Source organism: Ovis aries, chromosome 1 (assembly GCF_016772045.2).
Source record: "Ovis aries strain OAR_USU_Benz2616 breed Rambouillet chromosome 1, ARS-UI_Ramb_v3.0, whole genome shotgun sequence".
Taxonomy (NCBI): domain Eukaryota; kingdom Metazoa; phylum Chordata; class Mammalia; order Artiodactyla; family Bovidae; genus Ovis; species Ovis aries.
Genome location: NC_056054.1, coordinates 37,429,772 through 37,451,267, shown reverse-complemented (window position 1 = coordinate 37,451,267; position 21,496 = coordinate 37,429,772). Strand labels below are relative to the sequence as shown.

The window sequence follows — 21,496 nt, the reverse complement described above, 5'->3', positions numbered from 1 at the left end:
TTCATGTATTGTTGAAGCCCTGCTTGGAGAATTTTGATCATTACTTTACTAGCATGTGAGATGAGTGCTATTGTGTGGTAGTTTGAGCATTCTTTGGCATTGCCTTTCTTTGGGATTGGAATGAAAACTGACCATTTCCAGTCCTTAAAAAAAATTTTTTTTGCCACTTTAGTGTATGATGTGTTCATTTCACTATATCTTGTGTCTGTGGACTATAATACCTGCAATATGTTTAATGGATAAAGATTGTAAAAATTGTTTAAAGTGTCTAGAAATATAGGCAGGGTATAACATGTTGTGTAGCCACACTGCAAAGAGATGTGGCCCAGATAAAAGAGGTATTTGTGTCTATACAGACATGTAGGAAATAAAATGGAGGAAGCTCGGGGCACTGAGTTACATCCGTTTGCCATAGTTCATTAGGTTGCAAACCGTGAGGTTTAATACCTTGTGCGATGGGTCAAAGATTATGGGCCTACAAGTAGAGCAATTACTAATAATTTCTTTAGCCTGGTGGTATGGGATTTTCCATAGCTGGTGTAGGGAGCCAGCAATATTGTGCAACAGAACATGCTGTTCCTCTGGAGTAGCAAAGGAAACCAGTTTATCAGCTTGTTCATTATCATAAGTCATTGGGCCCTGAATATAAGAATATGTTCCAATATGTATAATATAAATGGGAGAATTACCATTTCAAACAACAGATTGTAGTTTCAAAAAGAATTGTTGAATAATAGGTTGATTGCGGTTTATGATGAAGGTTTCTATATTTTAAAACACACAAGCAGACTGTATAGACTCAGAGACTATATTAATGGGATAAGGTGAAAGTGAAGTCGCTCAGTGGTGTCCAACTCTTAGCGACCCCATGGACGATAGCCTAGAAGAATGTAGGCAAATAAATGAAATAAGAGCATATAATTCATTTTGTTGGCCAGAATGAAATTTAGCATAAAAGAGTTTATATTCCTTAAGATACCAGAATGAAGCTTTGGCATTTTTAGTCTCATCTATAGTTTTGCCAAGAGAATGCACTTGTCATAGCAAACACCCTCTTCCAACAATACAAGAGAAGACTCTACACATGGACATCACCAGATGATTGACACCGAAATCAGATTGATTATGTCCATCTTTGCAGACAAAGATGCAGAAACTCTATACAGTCAGCAAAAACAAGATTGGGAGCTGACTGTGGCTCAGATCATGAACTTCTTATTGCCAAATTCAGACTCAAATTGAAGAAAGTAGGGAAAACCCCTGGACCATTCAGGTATGACCTAAATCAAATCCCTTATGATTATACCGTGGAAGTGAGAAATAGATTTAAGGGCCTAGATCTGATAGATAGAGTGCCTGATGAACTATGGATGGAGGTGCGTGACATTGTACAGGAGACAGGGATCAAGAACATCCCCATGGAAAAGAAATGCAAAAAAACAAAATGGCTGTCTGGGGAGGCCTTACAAATAGCTGTGAAAAGAAGAGAAGTGAAAAGCAAAGGAGAAAAGGAAAGATATAAGCATCTGAATGCAGAGTTCCAAAGAATAGCAAGAAGAGATAAGAAAGCCTTCCTCAGTGATCAATGCAAAGAAATAGAGGAAAACAACAGAATGGGAAAGACTAGAGATCTCTTCAAGAAAATTAGAGATACCAAGGGAACATTTCATGCAAGATGGCCTCAATAAGGACAGAAATGGTATGGACCTAAGAAAAGCAGAAAATATTAAGAAGAGGTGGCAAGAATACACAGGAGAGGTGTACAAAAAAGATCTTCACGACCAAGATAATCACGATGGTGTGATCACTCACCTGGAGCCAGATATCCTGGAATGTGTGTCAAGTGAGCCTTAGAAAGCATCACTACGAACAAAGCTAGTGGAGGGGATGGAACTGCAGTTGAGGTATTTCAAATCCTGGAAGATGATCTTGTGAAAGTGCTGCACTCAATATGCCAGTAAATTTGGAAAACTCAGCAGTGGCCACAGGACTGGAAGAGGTCAGTTTTCCTTCCAATCCCAAAGAAAGGCAATGCCAAAGAATGCTCAAACTACCACAGTTCGGTTCAGTTCAGTCACTCAGTCATGTCCAACTCCTTGCGACCCCATGAATCGCAGCACGCCAGGCTTCCCTGTCCATCACCATCTCCCAGAGTTCACTCAGACTTACGTCCATCAAGTCCGTGATGCAATCCAGCCATCTCATCTAGGGTCATCCCCTTCTCCTCCTGCCCCCAATCCCTCCCAGCATCAGAGGCTTTTCCAATGAGTCAACTCTTTGCATAAGGTGACCAAAGTACTGGAGTTTCAGCTTTAGCATCATTCCTTCCAAAGAAATCCCAGGGTTGATTTCCTTCAGAATGGACTGGTTGGATCTCCTTGCAGTCCAAGGGACTCTCAAGAGTCTTCTCCAACACCACAGTTCAAAAACATTAATTCTTCGGCGCTCAGCCTTCTTCACAGTCCAACTCTCACATCCATACATGACCACAGGAAAAACCATAGCCTTGGCTAGATGGACCTTAGTTGGCAGAGGAATGTTTCTGCTTTGAATATACTGTCTAGGTTGGTCATAATCTTTATTCCAAGGAGTAAGTGTCTTTTAATTTTATGGCTGCAGTCACTATCTGCAATGATTTTGGAGCCCAAAAAATTAAGGTCTGACATTGTTTCCGCATCTATTTCCCATGAAGAGATGGGACTGGATGCCATGATCTTCGTTTTCTGAATGTTGACCTTTAAGCCAACTTCTTCACTCTCCTCTTTCGCTTTCATCAAGAGGCTTTTAGCTCCTCTTCACTTTCTGCCATAAGGGTGGTGTCATCTGCATATCTGAGGTTACTGATATTTCTCCTGGCAATCTTGATTTCAGCTTGTGTTTCTTCCAGTCCAGCGTTTCTCATGATGTACTCTGCATAGAAGTTAAATAAGCAGGGTGACAATATACAGCCTTGACGGACTCCTTTTCCTATTTGGAACCAGTCTGTTGCTCCATGTCCATTTCTAACTGTTGCTTCCTGACCTGCATACAGATTTCTCAAGAGGCAGGTCAGGTGGTCTGGTATTCCCATCTCTCTCAGAAATGTCCACAGTTTATTGTGATCCACACAGTCAAAGGCTTTGGCATAGTCAATAAAGCAGAAATAGATGTTTGCTGGAGCTCTCTTGCTTTTTCCATGATCCAACAGATGTTGGCAATTAGATCTCTGGTTCCACTGCCTTTTATAAACCAGCTTTAGCATCAGGGAGTTCATGGTTCACGTATTGCAGAAGCCTGGCTTGCAGAATTTTGATCATTACTTTACTAGCATGTGAGATGAGTGCAATTATGCGGTAGTTGGAGCATTCTTTAGCATTGCCTTTCTTTGGGATTGGAATGAAAACTGACCTTTTCCAGTCCTGTGGCCACTGCTGAGTTTTCCAAGTTTGCTAGCATATTGAGTGCAGCACTTTCACAGCATCATCTTTCAGGATTTAAAACAGCTCAACTGGAATTCCATCATCTCCACTAGCTTTGTTCGTAGTGATGCTTTGTAAGGCCCACTTTATTTCACATTCCAAGATGTCTGGCTCTATATTAGTGATCACTTCATCACGATTATCTGGGTGGTGAAGATCTTTTTGTACAGTTCTTCTGTGTATTCTTGCCACCTCTTCTTAATGTCTTCTGCTTCTGTTAGGTCCATACCATTTCTGTCCTTTATCAAGCCCAACTTTGCATGAAATATTCCCTTGGTATCTCTAATTGTCTTGAAGAGATCTCTAGTCTTTCCCATTCTGTTGTTTTCCTCTATTTCTTTGCATTGATCACTGAGGAAGGCTTTCTTATCTCTTCTTGCTATTCTTTGGAACTCTGCATTCAGATGCTTATATCTTTCCTTTTCTCCTTTGCTTTTTGCCTCTCCTCTTTTCACAGCTATTTGTAAGGCCTCCCAGACAGCCATTTTGTTTTTTTGCATTTCTTTTCCATGGGGATGTTCTTGATCCCTGTCTCCTGTACAATGTCACGCACCTCCATCCATAGTTCATCAGGCACTCTATCTATCAGATCTAGGCCCTTAAATCTATTTCTCACTTCCACGGTATAATCATAAGGGATTTGATTTAGGTCATACCTGAATGGTCCAGGGGTTTTCCCTACTTTCTTCAATTTGAGTCTGAATTTGGCAATAAGGAGTTCATGATCTGTGCCACAGTCAGCTCCTGGTCTTCTTTTTGTTGACTGTATACAGCTTCTCCATCTTTGGGTGCAAAGAACATAATCAATCTGATTTCGGTGTCGATCATCTGGTTATGTCCATGTGTAGAGTCTTCTCTTGTATTGTTGGAAGAGGGTGTTTGCTATGACCAGTGCATTTTCTTGGCAAAACTCTATTAGTCTTTGCCCTGCTTCATTCCGCATTCCAAGGCCAAACTTGCCTGTTACTTCAGGTGTTTCTTGTCTTCTACTTTTGCATTCCAGTCCCCTAGAATGAAAAGGATATCCTTTATGGGTGTTAGTTCTGAAAGATCTTGTAGGTCTTCATAAAACCATTCAACTTCAGTTTCTTCAGCATTACTGGTTGGGGCATAGACTTGGATAACTGTGATATTGAATGGTTTGCCTTGGAGATGAACAGAGATCATTCTGTCGTTTTGAGATTGCATCCAAGCACTGCATTTCGAACTCTTTTGTTGACCATGATGGCTACTCCATTTCTTCTGGGTGATTCCTGCCTGCAGTAGTAGATATAATGGTCATCTGAGCTAAATTCCCCCATTCCAGTCCATTTTAGTTCGCTGATTCCTAGAATGTCAACGTTCACCCTTGCCATCTCTTGTTTGACCACTTCCAATTTGCCTTGATTCATGGACCTGGCATTCCAGGTTCCTATGCAATATTGCTCTTTACAGCATCGGATCTTGCTTCTATCACCAATCACATTCACAACTGGGTATTGTTTTTGCTTTGGCTGCATCCCTTCATTCTTTCTGTAGTTATTTCTCCACTGATCTCCAGTACCATATTGGGCACCTAATGACCTGTGGCTGTTCCTCTTTTGGTATCCTGTCATTTTGCCTTTTCATACTGTTCATGGGGTTCTGAAGGCAAGAATACTGAAGTAGAGAGTTTATCTAAAAAGTTTTTATCTCATTTATATATATATATATATATATATATATATAAAGAGTTACCTTTTTGTTGACAAATTGGTTTACCTTAGACCTAACAATATTATATAATGTTGATGACTTAAGACAAGTTCTAATTAGATTAGCAAAAAATTATATTTAAATTGTATTTATACTTAAATAAACATATTTAATATTAAATATTTTTTAGTTTACATGAATTTGAATTTAAATAGAGCTCATTAACTACATATTGTCTAAAAACAAAGCTGGTATATCAATGGCAGCACTGCTGGATATTGAGAGTTTGAGGAAAAACATTGGAATTTGCCCCAGGTATTTGTTGAAGGGGACCTGGGCATCCCCGTTTGGAGTTTCTTGGAATAGGTTTCCCTTTAATGTCAAAACTATATTTACAATCTTTGGCCCAACGTATTCCTCTATGGCAGTGAGGGCAGATTTTGGAGGTTTTTTATTTTCATTTTTTCCAGCTTTTTTAGGGCAGTCCCTTTTTAAATGGTTCTTATTTCCACATATAAAGCATCTTTCATTTCCCTTTCTTAGCAGCAACCATTGTTTCAACTAGCATTTGCGTCTTTTGAGTTTCTAACCCTAGATTGTGACAAGCCCTCAAAAAATCAATAATAGTCCTGTCTCACGAATTGGAGCTATAGCTTTTCGACATTCCTGATTTGCATTTTCATAATCAAGTAATTTCTCTAGTTGCCTTTTGGCTTCTTCTCCAATTACAGTACGGGAAATAGCAGTTTGTAACCTAGCTAAAAATCAGCGTACGTTCATTCAGTCCCTGAACTTTAAACAAGTGATGAAGTAAAACAGAAAAGTGATGGGGCTTTCCAGCCATTGCACCCATGTCTTAGTACTCACTGGCCTTAACAAGCCCTGGGGTCACTCCGTCCAAATCTGCCTACGTGTACCAAGCTCCTGTTCTGGGCGCCACTTGTTGAGGTCCCTTAATGGACTGGAACCTGGTGGTCTGGAGTCAACCGATAAGAAAGTAAAGGAGAGAAAAAGAGGCTGATATTCCTTGGTTTACACAGAAAGCCAATAAAGCCCCTGCACAGGGCTTGCTCTGTTCATGAAGGCTTCAGGCGCCCTCTCAATGGGGTGAAGGTGCAGGGCGCCTTCTAGAGAGGGTCTTAGAAGCCCGGGCAAGAAAGTGAACCCAGAGGACCTCTGCATTCCAAAGAAATAGTCTGAGAGAGAGAGAGAGAGCAAGAGAGAGAGAGAGAGAGAGAGAGAGAAAGCAAGACAGGGGGACCAAAACTCTGATGGAGCACAGGTGTTTTAATCAACATGGTGTGGGCATATATACTGTAGTTATTTTCAGCAAAGATAAAGATTAAAATTCCAGACTTACAAAACATAGGTGATCCATATTAAAGAGAGAGTTGTGAATAATCACTTTTACCATATGGTTCATAAAAAGGAAGAGGGTACTTATCACTGTATAGAAAAACGAAGGACATGCCTAGATTCCTCAGCCCCGGGAGAGGCCTACCTCTCCTCTTAATACCTGAATATTCAGGAATTAATAAGGAACAGAGAATTCCTGACAGATCCGAAACAGTACACAGGAAGCCTTCTGTTAAATGCTTGCTGACAATTTACTAGGAGACTTATGCTGAAAATAAAATTCATTGTGCTCTAAAATTATGTGAGGGATATAACTCGTCATTCATGTTCTAATAACAGCTATGATGTTTCAGCAGTAAATTAGGTGTTATTCTTCTCCCCTTTGTTATCCCCAAACTGGGTTCATTTCTTGATGGATGTCAACCAAACCAGAGATAAGGAGAAGGAAGGGTTTGTTACTTGCAGCAAGTAAGGAGACCATTGGAGCTCTTTCCCAAAGCAGTGTCTCCAGGAACAGCAAAATTGGGGAAGTTTTAAGCTAAAAGTGTATATGCATACTCATTAAGGGACCTGAGCAGAGAGAAGTCAGCAGAGAATTTGGGCAAAGGTTGACAAAGTCCCAAGCTCTAGTAGACTGAAGTCACAAAATTCAGGAAAGGTCAACATCATCATCCCTTTATTGTGGTATTTCAGTCACTAAGTCATACCTGACTCTTTGTAACACCAAGGACTGTAGTATGCCAGGCTTCCTGTCATTTGCCCTCCTCTGGAGCTTGCTCAAACTCATGTCCGTTGAGTCAGTGATGCCACCCGGCCATCTCATTCTCTGTTGACCTCCTTGTCCACCTGCCCTCAGTCTTTCCCAGTATCAGGGTCTTTTCCAAAGAGTCAGCTCTTTGTGTGAGATGGCCAAAGTATTGGAGCTTCAGCTTCATTATCAGGCCTTCCAGTGAATATTCAGGGTTGATCTCACTGAGGATTGATTTGCTTAATCTCCTTTCTGACCAAGAAACTTTCAAGAGTCATCATCCCTTAGGTTTCTGTTGATCTAATGATTGAGTGCTTGAGGAAGGGTCAAAATTCTGCAATAAACCTCAAGAAAGTGCTTTATGCTAACCTATATCATTGAAACAGAATTGGAACTCTCTTTTCAATTTGCCATTTTATCAAGAGGGCGAATGACAGGAAGCCTGGTATGTACAGTCCTTGGTGTTACAAAGAGTCAGGTATGACTTAGTGACTGAAGTACTATAATAAAGGGATGATGATGTTGACCTTTCCTGAATTTTGTGACTTCAGTTAGCAAACATTAATTTGCTATATTTTCTATTGTTGCTTTTCTTGTTTGATAACAGTAATATTATTCTCTTATGAACATTATTACTAAGGCCTGTTCAAGGGTGAGCTTTGTGGCCAGGCTTAGATCATAAAATAGCTTACAGCCTAAAATGGCTTCTCCTACACTAAAATTACCTGACTCTTTTCCTCTGAAGACCATCTAGCCTATCTGCTTCCATTTCATCAGATAAACCTTCTGAGCCTCCTCCATTCATTTTCTACAGGTTCCCAGAGCATACAGTGTACAGCATACAGTTCTTATTTATAAAATTCACAAATCCTTCTTTAAAGCCTGGCTTTCCCACTAAGGGGCTTCCCTTGTGGCTCCGATGGTCAAGAATCTGCCTGCAAAGTGCGAGACCTAGCTTTGATCCCTGGGTTCAAAAGATCCCCTGGAAAAGGGGATCCTGCCTGGAGGATTCCAAGGACAGAGGAACCTGGCAGGCTACAGTCCATGGGGTCACAAAAGTTGGACACGACTGAGTGACCAACACTTTCACTACCTTTTCCCACCAAGACCATAAACTATATGAAGTCAAGGAGTGTCTCTTAGTGTAATGAAGATATTCATACCTTTGGTATTCAGTTAGCAACTTCTGCTGTCACAATGAAAAGAAAGATGGACATCACAGCCCAGCCTTTGCTGACTGACTAGGGAGATTAGTACATAAAAAGTTTAAACATCTACATATGCCACAGAAAAGCTAATGATTAAATAGAAAATCAAAATTGCAGATTTTAATAAGATTTCTAAGCCCCAGTCATACTGAAGAATCAGGAAATCTCTGTATGAGTCAAATTCTCTCTTCTCTGTGTTTTTCCAGGCTGCCTTATCAACCTGGAAGCCCTTCTTGCTGTCTTGCTCCAGCTAACTTCTAGGACCTTTCAAGGCTTAGTGTGGATAACACCACCTTTTAGACTTCTTCATATGCAATGTCATGCTGGATGAAACACAAGCTGAAATCAAGATTGCTAGGAGAAATATCAACAATCTCAGATATGCAGATGATACCACCTTAACAGGAGAAATCAACGTGGAACTGAAGAGCCTCTTGTTAAAGGTGAAAGAGGAGAGTGAAAAAGCTGTCTTTAACTTAACTTTAAATTTAACATTCAAATAACTAAGATCATGGCATTCAGTAGCATCACTTCCTATCAGATAGAAAGGGAAAAAGTGAAAACAATGACATATTTTATTTTCTTGGGTTCCAAAATCACTGTGGACGGTGATTTCAGCCACAAAATTAAAAGATGCTTTCTCCTTCAGAGGAAAGCTATGATCAACATAGACAGTATGTTAACAAGCAGAGACATCACTTTGCTGTCAAAGGTTGGTATAGTCAAAGGTATGGTTTTTCCAGTAGTCATGTATACAGGAGAGAGTTGGACCATAAAGAAGGCTGAAGGCCAAAGAATGGATGTTTTTAAATTGTGGTGCTAGAGAAGACTCTTGAGAGTCCCTTGGATAGCAAGGAAATCAAACCACTCAATACTAAATGAAATCAACCCTGAATATTCATTGGAAGGGCTGATACTGAAGCTGAAACTCCAGTACTTTGGCCACCTGATTTAAAGACCTGGCTCAACAGAAAAATCCTGATGCTGGGAAAGATTGAGGGCAGAAGAGAGCAACAGAGAATGAGATGGTTTGATGGTATCACTGACTCCATGGACATGAATTTGAACAAACTCCAGGAAACAGTGAAGGACAGGGAAGCCTGACATGCTGCAGTGTATGGGGTCTCAGAGCTGGGCATGACTGAGTGACTGAACGAGAACAACAAGGTTTTGACTCACCAGACTATGCACCTATGCATGGAGCAATTAAATTCTGAGAATGGATGCAAACCATTTAATGACTGTCAGAACCACAGATGCCTTCTGGTCTCTTCATATCCTGTCTGTAAAGACAAGGACACTATGTGGGTAAGGATTTAGTCCCTAGGGTGTTCATATTTCTTAAAAAATCTGGAAGTAGTTGGGAATGTAAAATGGTACAGCTGCTATGTCAAACAGCACCAGGCTTCCTGAACTTTTTTTTTAATGCAAGTATTGTATGATCCAACAACCTCACTCCTAGGTAGATATCCAAAAGAATTCATAGCAATATCTCAAAGAGGTATTTGCACTGTAAATTTTCACAGTGGCTCAGGCAGTAAAGTATCTACCTGCAATGCAGGAGACCCAGGTTCAATCCCTGAGTTGGGATGATTCTCTAGAGAAGGGAATGGCAACCCACACAGTATTCTTGCCTAGAGAATCCCATGGACAGAGGAGCCCGGCAGGATACAATCCACAGGGTAGAAAAGAGTCAGACATGACTGAGCAACAAAGCATGCACACATTTATTGCAACCTTATTTGCAACAGCCAAGAGATATAAAAATCCCCAATGTTCAGACAGATGGATAAAGAATATGTGGTGTATTAGTTCAAATATATATATATATATATATATTTTTTTTTTTTTGAGAAATGTAGTGTTGTATTTAAACTGACAACCTTCTAGGTCATAAATATAACTATCTCTCTGAGTCTCCACATGCTTCAGCTACACACAAAAACAAAAAAGGTGAGGGACTTTCTGTTTCCCTGAATGTTTCAAGCCTGTGGAACTGGGCTGTGGGTGACTTAGACCTGGCAGACAGAGGCCTCTCCGCAAGATGGAACAAATAGAAATTATTTGGATGATTCTCCATTTTCACAATGCCAGAGTCACCCTGAACAAATTGGCAATACACAGCAGAATTAAACATAAACTTACTTTAGGAGCCAACAAAGGGACTCTCACCCTGATCCCTAAATCCTCTTCGTAGGTAGCATTGTTGCAGTGGTGGGAAGTGTCAGAGGCAGCTTGGTGTTTATCACTAGAGAAACTGATAAATAAAATCTGGTGGATACATACAGTAAAATTCAAGTTATAAACAATGAATTGTATGTGCATGAAAACCTACATAGATCTTTTAAAAAGAATGCTGAGTATAATTGAGATGTAAAGCATAATTAGATTTACATAAACTAAAGACACAGTCATTCACAGAATGACATCTTTTAGTAGAAACACATAAATCCGAGGACTTACACAACACACATTAGTGTGGACGAATACTGGGGAATGGGAAGTGCAAGTGAGGATACAGGATGAAAATAAAATTGGAGAGGGATCTTTTGTATACGTGATGATAGAGGAGCAGAGGCTAAAAAGTATTATAAGGATATTATCAGCTGTTTACTTTTTAGTAGAAATTCTTACCTCTCTCCAAGTCTTGGAGAAGAAAAATTTACTAACTATCCCCAAGTAAATCTCACAGGACAAGGAGTCTTGGGTTTGTGCGGCTATGTCAATGTAAACATCCCTATGGGAGGATTCTGCACAAGGCTTGTCTCTCAGTTTGGTTACTGCAACTAAATGTGTCAGCAGACTCTTACAGCTTGACCTGCACCAGTCCTTCTCCTCTTGTATCTAGGCAGGAATGGGTTATTATTCTCGAGAATAATAGCAGTGGCTCCGAAGCCGACATGAGTTCATGACCATTGTATTAAGTTTCCTAGTACCACCAACTAGGTGGCTTAAAACAAAAACATTGTCTCCCAACTCTCCAGGGTAGATGTCTGAAATCAAGGTATAGGCAGGATCACGCTCCCCTTCAAAGGACCAGGGAAGAACCCTTTCTTGCTCTTCCAGCTTATGGTGGTGCCCAAAGCACGTGGGCTTTCTTGGCATGCAGGTCCATCACTCCAGCCTCTGCCTTCTCTTCACACTGCCTCCCCACTGTGTGTGTGCATATGTCCTCTGTGTTGTTTTCTTATAAAGACACCAGTCACTGGATTGGAGGCCATGTTATAGAAAACAACCTACATTACAGGGAGGAAACTGAAATACACATTACTAAGTGAAAGGAGCCAATCTGAAAAAGCTGCATACTGGAGATTCCAATATATGACATTCCTGAAAAGGCAAAACTGTGGAGACAGTCAAAGGATCAGTCCTTCACAGGGACTGGGAAAGAGGGATGACTAGGCAGAGCACAGACGATTTTTAGGACAGTGGAATGAGTCCATATGATACAATGGTGGATACAAGTCCCACATTTGTCCAAACCCAGAAAGTACAACATGAAGAGTGAGCCCTACTGTAAACTATAGACATTGGGTGATAAGATGTATCATGTACGTTCATGGACTGTAACAACTGTGATTCTGGTGTGGGATGAGGAGGAGGAGAGTGTGCTTGTGTAAGGGCTTGGAGTGTGTGAGAATTCTCTGTACTTTTCACTCAATTGGTTGTAAACATAAGCTGCTCAAAAAAACGTTAACTATTGATTTTTTACGATTGAGCAGAAGACATATTGCCTCTGATGCTGAAGTCTAAAACCTAGAACACTAGAGACTACAGGAAGTCCCCTACATATGAACCTTGAAGTTGTCAACTTTAAAAGATGCAAATGTGGGTTTGCATGTCCAATCACATGAGTTATTATAGTCCATGAGTCTGGCCTACATTTTCATGAATGTGCATCCCAACATCTATATTTCAAGCTAGAATTGCAAGAGGGACACTTCATTGAACTCCTCGCTGTGCAACACGAGGAGCTTACTAACGAAGACTTGATGGAACTGGAGGCTCAGAGAAAGGACAAAAAGAGACAAGAGGAAGAAGAAGTAACTGAAGAACCATAGATTCGGGATGCAGGAAATGGAGAGGGGATTTTATTTCTTTGAGAAGGCACTGTTAGTTTTTGCGGTATGGGACCTGAAATTAGGATGGTATAGGAAGGCTGCAGGAGCTGTTCAGAATGTAATCCAGCACTATTATAGCGTCTATGATGAGAAAAACAGAGCTACTACCCAGAAGTCACTGGACGTATTTTAAGAGGGTAGATAGAATTGAATCCAGAAAAGAACCAGGACCTGAGACATCAATGTCAGACATGAGTGAAATTGCAGCTCTCCCTCAAACTTCTACTTCTCATGACCCTTCAGCATTTGCTTCTCTCCCCTCCTCTCCCCTCTCCAGTCAGTAATTCTTCTGCCTTTTTCACTTGATGCCAGCCCCTGTATGCCAGCTGTTGTACTATATACGACTATACATCTCAAGGTATTGTACTGTAATATTAAAAATGTTTTATTTTTGTGTGTTTGCTTTTAAAAATATGTTATTTGTGCGAAAACTATTATAAACCTACTTCAGTACAGTAAAAAGCATCTGCCTTCAATGCGGGAGACCTGGGTTTGATCCCTGGGTTGGGAAGATCCCCTGGAGAAAGAAATGGCAACACACTCCAGTACTCTTGCCTGGAAAATTCCATGGGCTGAGGAGCCTGGTAGTCTACAGTCCATGGGGTCACAAAGAGTCAGACATGACTGAGCGACTTCACTTTCACAGTTCAGTACTAGATAGCTAATTGTGTTTGTTGGGTACGTAGGCTAACGTTCTTGGACTTTCAAACAAATTGGACTTGGGAACTTGCTTTTAGAATAGAACACGTTCATATGGAAGGGACTTACTGTATTAGAAAAAGATTGTGATGGGACTTCCCTGGTGGTGCAGTGGATAAGAATCCACTTGCAGGGGACACAGATTTGATCCCTGGTCTAGGAAGATTCCAAATGCCATGCAGTCACTAAATCCCCATGCCATCACTACTGAGCCTGTGCTATTGAGGCCACAAGCCACAACAATCAAGTCTATGTGCTTCAACTACTGAAGCCTGTACCGCTAGAGCCTGTACTCTGCAACAAGAGCAGCTGCTGCAATGAAAACGTACATACTGCAAAAAAAAGACCAAGTGAAGCTACAAAAAAATAAATAAATAAAATTATTTTTTAAAATGACTGTGATGTAAGATTCATATGAACACCTAACACAGCATTAATGTCAAGGTTAAGAAAAGAATTATACTTAGAATCAAGAAGTTCAAACTTTTCCATTACATATAAATGAAACTATAATAATATAATATAAAGAAAAATTAAGATAGCATAAAATTAAAAGATATGATTTCTATGTTTGGCATTTAAATACTAAAAGATATTTATTTAAATTCTAAAAACACTCATCAGCCAAAACCAAGGGAAAATTGAAACTATTAGATATCAATAATAATAACTGTCTCTTGTAAAAGTGGAGAATTGAGGGAAATTTACAGACTTAAAATAGTAGAAAACTAGAATAGGTGAAAATTGAGATAAATTGCAAGATAAACCAAATGGACCCAGAAAGTTCACAACATTGATACTTTTGGTTACATGGACTTATCTGGAAGAAAAGGTACAAAGAAAAGAGCAAACAGAAAGAGAGTACAGTGACAGATAAATAAAAGCGAATATTATTGAACTTTCGCAATTAAATTTGAAAATTGAGATACAACTTTTATTTTGGTATACCTAACTCCTCTTGAGAAATCTATATGCAGGTCAGAAAGCAACAGTTAGAACTGGACATGGAACAACAGACTGGTTCCAAATAGGAAAAGGAGTACATCAAGGCTGTGTATTGTCACCCTGCTTATTTAACTTCTATGCAGAGTACATCATGAGAAACGCTGGACTGGGAGAAGCACGAGCTGGAATCAAGATTGCCGGGAGAAATATCAATAACCTCAGATATGCAGATGACACCACCCTTATGGCAGAAAGTGAAGAGGAGCTAAAAGCCTCTTGATGAAAGTGAAAGAGGAGAGTGAAAAAGTTGGCTTAAAGCTCAACATTCAGAAAATGAAGATCATGGCATCCGGTCCCATCACTTCATGGGAAATAGATGTGGAAACAGTGGAAACAGTGTCAGACTTTATTTTGGGGGGCTCCAAAATCACTGTAGATGGTGATTGCAGCCATGAAATTAAAAGACACTTACTCCTTGGAAGTAAAGTTATGACCAACCTAGATAGTATATTCAAAAGCAGGGACATTACTTTGCCGACTAAGGTCCGTTTAGTCAAGGCTATGGTTTTTCCTGTGGTCAGGTATGGATGTGAGAGTTGGACTGTGAAGAAGGCTGAGTGCTGAAGAATTGATGCTTTTGAACTGTGGTGTTGGAGAAGACTCTTGAGAGTCCCTTGGACTGCAAGGAGATCCAACCAGTCCATTCTGAAGGAGATGAGCCCTGGGATTTCTTTGGAAGGAATGATGCTAAAGCTGAAACTCCAGTACTTTGGCCACCTCATGCGAAGGGTTGACTCTTTGGAAAAGACTCTGATGCTGGGAGGGATTGGGGGCAGGAAGAGAAGGGGACGACAGAGGATGAGATGGCTGGATGGCATCACTGACTCGATGGACGTGAGTCTGAGTGAACTCTCGGAGTTGGTGTTGGACAGGGAGGCTTGGCGAGCTGCAGTCCATGGGGTTGCAAAGAGTCAGACACAACTGAGCGACTGAACTGAACTGAGACTCTTCTACAGAACAGAAAAAAGGAAGTATTTCAGTATGCTCCAGGAGGCTATTCAATAACAATGCAGAGGACAATAAGAATAAAAGTGATTTCCTCAAACTCCTAAATATATAGAGGTGGCACAATCTTAAAGAAAAAAAAAGCAATAAATCAAATTCAAGTTATTGAAACAGATACACCAAGATCAACTTGATTTATTCAAGAGTGCAATGAAAGTCACTGTGAAAAAGAAGGGAAGGTCCTCAAAAAATTAACTATAGAATTACCACGTGGTCCAGCAATTCCACTTCTGGGTACATACACACAAGAACTAAAAGCAGGGACAAAAGTTATTTATTTATGCAATCATATTCAAAGCAGCATTATTCACAGTAGTCAAAAAATGGAACCAATCAAGTGTCCTTCAAAGGATGAGTGGATAAAAAAATATGAGATATATATATACACACACAAGAGATTATTCAGCTTTGTGCTCAATTGCTCGTTCATGTCTGACTCTTTGTGGTCCCAAGGACTGTAGTCCATTGAGCTCCTCTGTCCAAAAAGTTTTCCAGGCAAGAATACTGGAGTGGGGTGCCATTTCCTACTCCAGGATTCAGCCTTAAAAAGGAAGGAAAATATAACACATTACCACATGGATGGACCTTGAAGATATCATGCTAAGTGAAAAAAGTCAGTCACAAAAAGACCAGTATTGTCTGAATCCACTTATATGAGGTACCTAAAATAGTCAGATTCAGAGAGAAACAATGTAGACAGGTATTTCCAAGGGCTGGGGTGGGGAAGGCAAAGGGAGGGGAATAGAGAAATAGTGTTTAATGAGTAGAGTGTCAGTTTTGAAGGATGGAAAAAATTTGTTGTACTTGAAGCTATCAAGATGACTATGAAGGAGTAATGAGAAATATCCACCAGGTAGGACCTTCAATAGGATTCCAATACTTTAATAACTTGGGGAATAAAGTGCTTTTCTAGGTTAGCAGAGTGAGATAATTATGTGCCCCTAATTTAGATTCTGGCTTGAATAAATCAATTGAGGAAGATTAGGAAATTTTCAATATAGACTGAGTACTCAATATTATAGAATATGAAATTTAATAGCTGGGGCAATTATATTGTGGTTATTTAAGAAAACACTCATATTTTAAGATAGATACTGAAGTTTCTAAGGGTGAAATGACATGATGTCTGTGATTTGCTTTAAAATATTTGAACAAAAAAGAATAACAGTTTAGACAAATGAGGAATACAATTCTTCTTGAATCTGAGTGATAGATATGAGTTTATACTTTTGTATGCTTGAAAGTGCTCCTAACATTCAATAAACTGATAACTCATTAAGAAAAACCACTGAGCTCTCCTAATCAAAACACAGGTTGTTTTTGAACCAAACTTGAGTTTGTTTACCCAAATAAGCAAAATCAATCTACTGACAGGGTTGTGGTGAAAGAAAGTACAGCATTTATTTGCAGGGTGCCAAGCAAGGAGAATGGGCAGTAAATGTTTAAAGGATCTGAACTCCCCAGTGACTTTCAGACAGGAGATTTTTAGATTAAAAACAAGGGTAAGGAGCTTAAGTGTGAGATCATCTCATAGATTCTTCTGATTGATGGGGTTTTAATCAACAGAGTGATATCTGGCATCTTGATCATCATTCTTCTGGTTCCAACTTGTTCGGCTGTGGTCAGTGGGTTTCATCATGAGATGCTGGTTTCTGGAAAACAACTCAAAGATATGTTGCATCAGTTTATTATCTATATCCCTTGAAAAAGACATAGGAATCTTGTGACTCTGTTTTACAGCTAAACATTTATTGCTTGATTGCTTTTCCTTTGTTCCTGCATTTCCTAACTTCTGTAATCATTAAATGCTTGAGTCTACTCTTTGGAACTCTGTGAAGACTTAAAAATCTCAACTTTTTTCTACAAACAAGAAGTGGGGACAATAGGAGATTGTATCCAGGAAGACCCTGCAGGGTCCTGCTCAATTTCAGGTCCCTCTGCTCTTTGATACTCCTCATCCTGAGGGGAACAGGGGCGACGACCGCTCTGGCTACTTCCTGCTGAACAGGGGCGATGATAATTCTTCAGAATTAGAGGAGCAAACATTTTGGATCTTCTTTTCAAAGGATTCTCAATCCCCAAGTCTAGCATCATACTTTGAATTATGAAAACATGATTTCTCTCTTTGACCACTTTATCATAGCATCTGAACAAATAATTGAAAATTAAGAAACACATTAGAAAGATGATGATCAAATGGAGCCTTGTAACAGTACTCAAAAACCTCCCCCTATTTCAGATGTGTTCTGAAATAAGTCCTGATGTGAATGCTCTTTATGTACATCCTATAACCAGGTAGCCTTTTGAAGTATTGTGTTTACTCGGGTTTCAACTTCTCCAGAGGAATTGATGTATATGCAGCATGTGGTATTAGCCATTACACACACTCCTCCTTCTTTTGCTAATAAGAAATCATGGACTATTCTATTGCCCGGGAACACTCGAGGCAATGAATACAAAGATGTGTGTTGGGCTGCAATACTTTCAGCTGCGTCCTCAGCAATTTGTCCAATTGTGGCAGAGAGGTTATGAATCGTATCTCTATTGACATAAACTCTGGCAGTTGGTGTGAGGTTGCCAAAAGAGCTTTGTCCTATATTGTCCTCATACACTGCCAGTATCATTCTTTTATTATAGGCGTTTGATTTAGTGAGGGAAGAGATGTTCTCCAGGTTATACAAGGAGAAAGGCATCTTTATATATCCCAGTAGGCATGACCCTTCTGTTTGCCAGCTGTCTAAGCAGCGATATGCCCTCCCTTCCCTTCTTGGGGTATTCCCTGTGCCACAGACAAAGTAATATCCTGGAGGGGCACAAGTTATACCTCCCAGTGTAGTGAAATTGATACTGTCTTTTTGGGGGAGCACAGACAGTATGTTCCCTAGCCAGGGATCACTACCACTGCAAGCCCTCCATATTCCTGTTACATTATATTGAACTTTTCTGACTCTCTGGCATGAATCAGTGTCATTTTTTGCTCTTTCACATTTGTCATGAGTACATATCAGGGGGTTTTGTTCATCACATTTTTTCAGGAGAAAGTCAAGAGACCGTGGTGGACCAGTCTTAACTCTTGATCCAGTGAAAACTTCCTCAGACAAGGAGAAACAAGGGATATGGGCGCTCTTAGGTAATCTGGTTAGCCTAACTTTGAATGTGCGGCCTGGAGGAGGAAGATGATAGTAGGTCATGGGGTTCAGAACAGTACTAAAGTTAGTTACGGGGACTATAAGTGGGACATAGTCTCTTTGGATGACTTCAGATGTCAAATGGCATATCCAACGATTACTTACATTCTCACCTGTGGCTATACTCTGAGATAACATAATTAGAGAATTTTCCCTCCAGGAAGCAGCAGACACCAGTGGGATGAGGCAGTAAAGAAAAGTAAGAGCTATCATTATACCTGGGGCCAAGCTCTTATGTGGCAAAATAGCAATGGCCCTAAACTTTGGTACTAACTGTATTATCACAAGGTTTATGTTAAAATAGAGCAACAGTTAAATATCCCTTATTATCAATATCACAGCAAATGATGGGCTTGATTGTCTACAATATAATCACAGGTAAAATGATTAGATGAATCCAGAAGCAAAGAAAAAAACTGTAAGCAAATAATAAAACAGAAAAATGCTCCAGCCAATTATAAATGTTATGATAAATGGTCACAAGTCATTCACAACTTATAAAAGATACTTTCTTTGATTTAACTGAAGTCCCACTGTGGACTTGTAGGAAGGCAGACTGACTTTGTTCAGCTTTGTGTGTGTCTTTTCTGTAACTGCTGAGGACTGTAGATTTGTAGTTGGGGCAGAAGCGAGCTTCATCCATGTGTATCAGATCCACAACTTGACTCCTGTCAATTGAACAGAAGAGTTAGTTAGCAGTAAAACATGGGAAGGCTTCACCCTCCGAGGCTGGAGTTGGTTCTTTGCTGTATATTCTTCCTCATTATTAGGAGCACTCAGTCTCCAGTTCAAAAACACTGGAAGAGGACATCTATGGGAACCATTTTCTATTAGTACCAAATTTAGAAATAGTATTTCAAACTTACCCCAGTGTTCACACACATCTCACAGTGTCTAATTCTTTCACCTTTCAATCACATGTCTGACCACTTAACTGCTCAGAATAGAGGAAGGATCTCCCACACACATTTCATAAGGACTCAGTTGGCATCTACTTCTAGGACACATTCTAACTCTAAGCAATGCAACTGGCAACTTAGCCCACACTAAGTCGGTTTCTTGACAGATTCTAGCCATTGTCTTCTTTAATGAATGGTTCTGGTTGGTCACAGGTTCTAAGATGCATGCAAACTCTTTTTCATTCCCCACATTTTAGATTCCTCCTGAATCATATTAGCAATGAAGACATCGCCAGTATCGCTCTGGATTGAGCTGGGTAGCCCAAATCTAGCAATTATCTCCTAGGTCAAGACCGTCACTACTTCTGAAGTGTTTTCAATCAGCAAGGAAATGTTTCTAAGCAGCCTGTTAAGGTCAGCCATCACTAGTAGGTAGTGAAATTCTTCTTTTACTTTGGGCAAATTCCGGGTTCCCTAAGTTCTGAAGCTCTCGCTTGTACCACTGCCTCCAAAGACACTGTCAATTTCACCTCCCAACCATGTTTTTAAAGCAAATACTTTAGTCCTTCCTCATTTCCTCCTGGTCTTCATTTTCTCCTCTCATGGCACTACTATTTTCATATTCCCAATCTCCTAAGACGACACACCTAGGAAGGTGCCTTTCTCCAACGGTCCAGTGAAAGACAGAGCAGATATAAAGCTAGGGGAGCCCAGGACAGCATCTGCCCCATGCCCCATATTTCTGTCAGCCTTACCTGGAGAGGGGTTCCAGCCCTAGGACTCAACCCGGAGCAGAGGGAGGAAAGAGGCTAGAGGGCTGAGCCAGCTGACCAGCTGATCCAGGCTGATCTTATGTTGTCTCCTCCATCCCCTTGCAGAGTTTGTAAATCTCTAGGCCCAACCCCTTTTAAATCCCACCCCTTCCCTACCTTATCTCCTGACATCTCATGAACCATGAAGCCACTGCTGACTTCCAAGCTTGACTTTCTACCCATAACCACCGAGCTCCACCTTCAGGTCCAATTCTTGGGCATTTCTGATTCTCCACTCCCCAACTGCCAGGATTCCAGGCTTTCAAGGAAATAAAAATGAGAGAGAGAGAGAAAAAAAAAAGGAAACTGTCCATCCCTTATTTGTGTCTGATGCTTTATGACCTCATGGACTACACAGCCCACTAGGCTTCTCTGTCCATGGAATTTAGGCAAAAGCACTGGAGTGGGTAGCCATTCCCTTCTCCTAGGGAATCTTCCTGACCCTAGAAATGAACCTGGGTTTCCTGCATTGCAGCTGGATTCTTTACTGGGAAGACCCCTCAAGGCAATAAAGGCAACACTAATTACCAAATTATTCAGCTACAGCCCCAAGAGTCAACCTTGACTTCTCCCTTTTCTTCAATCCCCACATTTAATCATGCTCAAACCTTTGAATTTGTCCACTTCTTTCTCCCTCCATGGTTCTGTAGTTACATATGACTCTATGCAGCCTTCCTGGGGCAGAGTCCTACTATGTATTCTGTTTTAACTCTTCTCTGAGGTCCCCAGAAAACAATATTTGATGCATATTTCCAGAACTGTTGTACAGATGCTAAAATCCCCACATAATGAAAGTTATTGTCTTTAAAAAATGTATGTGAAATTTGTAAGTTAAGTTTTATTGGGAGCAAATGAGGACTGTAGCCTGGGAGACAGCACCTTAGATAGCTCTGATGATAAACTGCTCCACAGAGGTAGTGGGGAAGGTCAGCACAGATGTGATTTTGGTGAAGGGGGAGTCCATGCAATCAACTGCATCATTTTTGTAGAAGTTTTCTGCTAGTCTCGTGAAAGCTTCTAGATATGGGAAGATGCAAGAACTGGGCTCATAAGGCCATCTTCTGAAAACATCTGCCTAAAAACCTGTCAGTTCTTTCCAGAGCACAGAGTGCCTCATTCAGCGCTCCACCCAGAACTCCTTTCATGGAGTGTTGAAAGTCAACAGCTGCAGCAGCACGTGATCTAACCCTTGTGGAGGTAGATGGCAAGTGTCAATTGGTAGCTGCCAAAATTAACTACTTGAAGACCATGAACACACAGCCCCCCAGACCTACTGGAGCCAGAGGATTGACAAAGTGATACTGTCCTGTCACCTTACCGCCA

At 40.5% G+C, this 21,496-nt stretch overlaps 1 long non-coding RNA gene across 1 annotated transcript; it reads right to left on the bottom strand.

Moving 5' to 3' along the window:
* Positions 1-16,650: 16,650 nt before the first annotated feature.
* Positions 16,651-20,248, bottom strand: LOC121819447 (uncharacterized). Its single transcript, XR_006059720.2, has 3 exons — positions 20,117-20,248; positions 19,024-19,130; positions 16,651-16,926 (listed from the first exon to the last, which is right to left on the bottom strand). It is a non-coding gene; the product is annotated as an uncharacterized LOC121819447 (long non-coding RNA).
* Between the last annotated feature and the right edge of the window lie 1,248 nt (positions 20,249-21,496).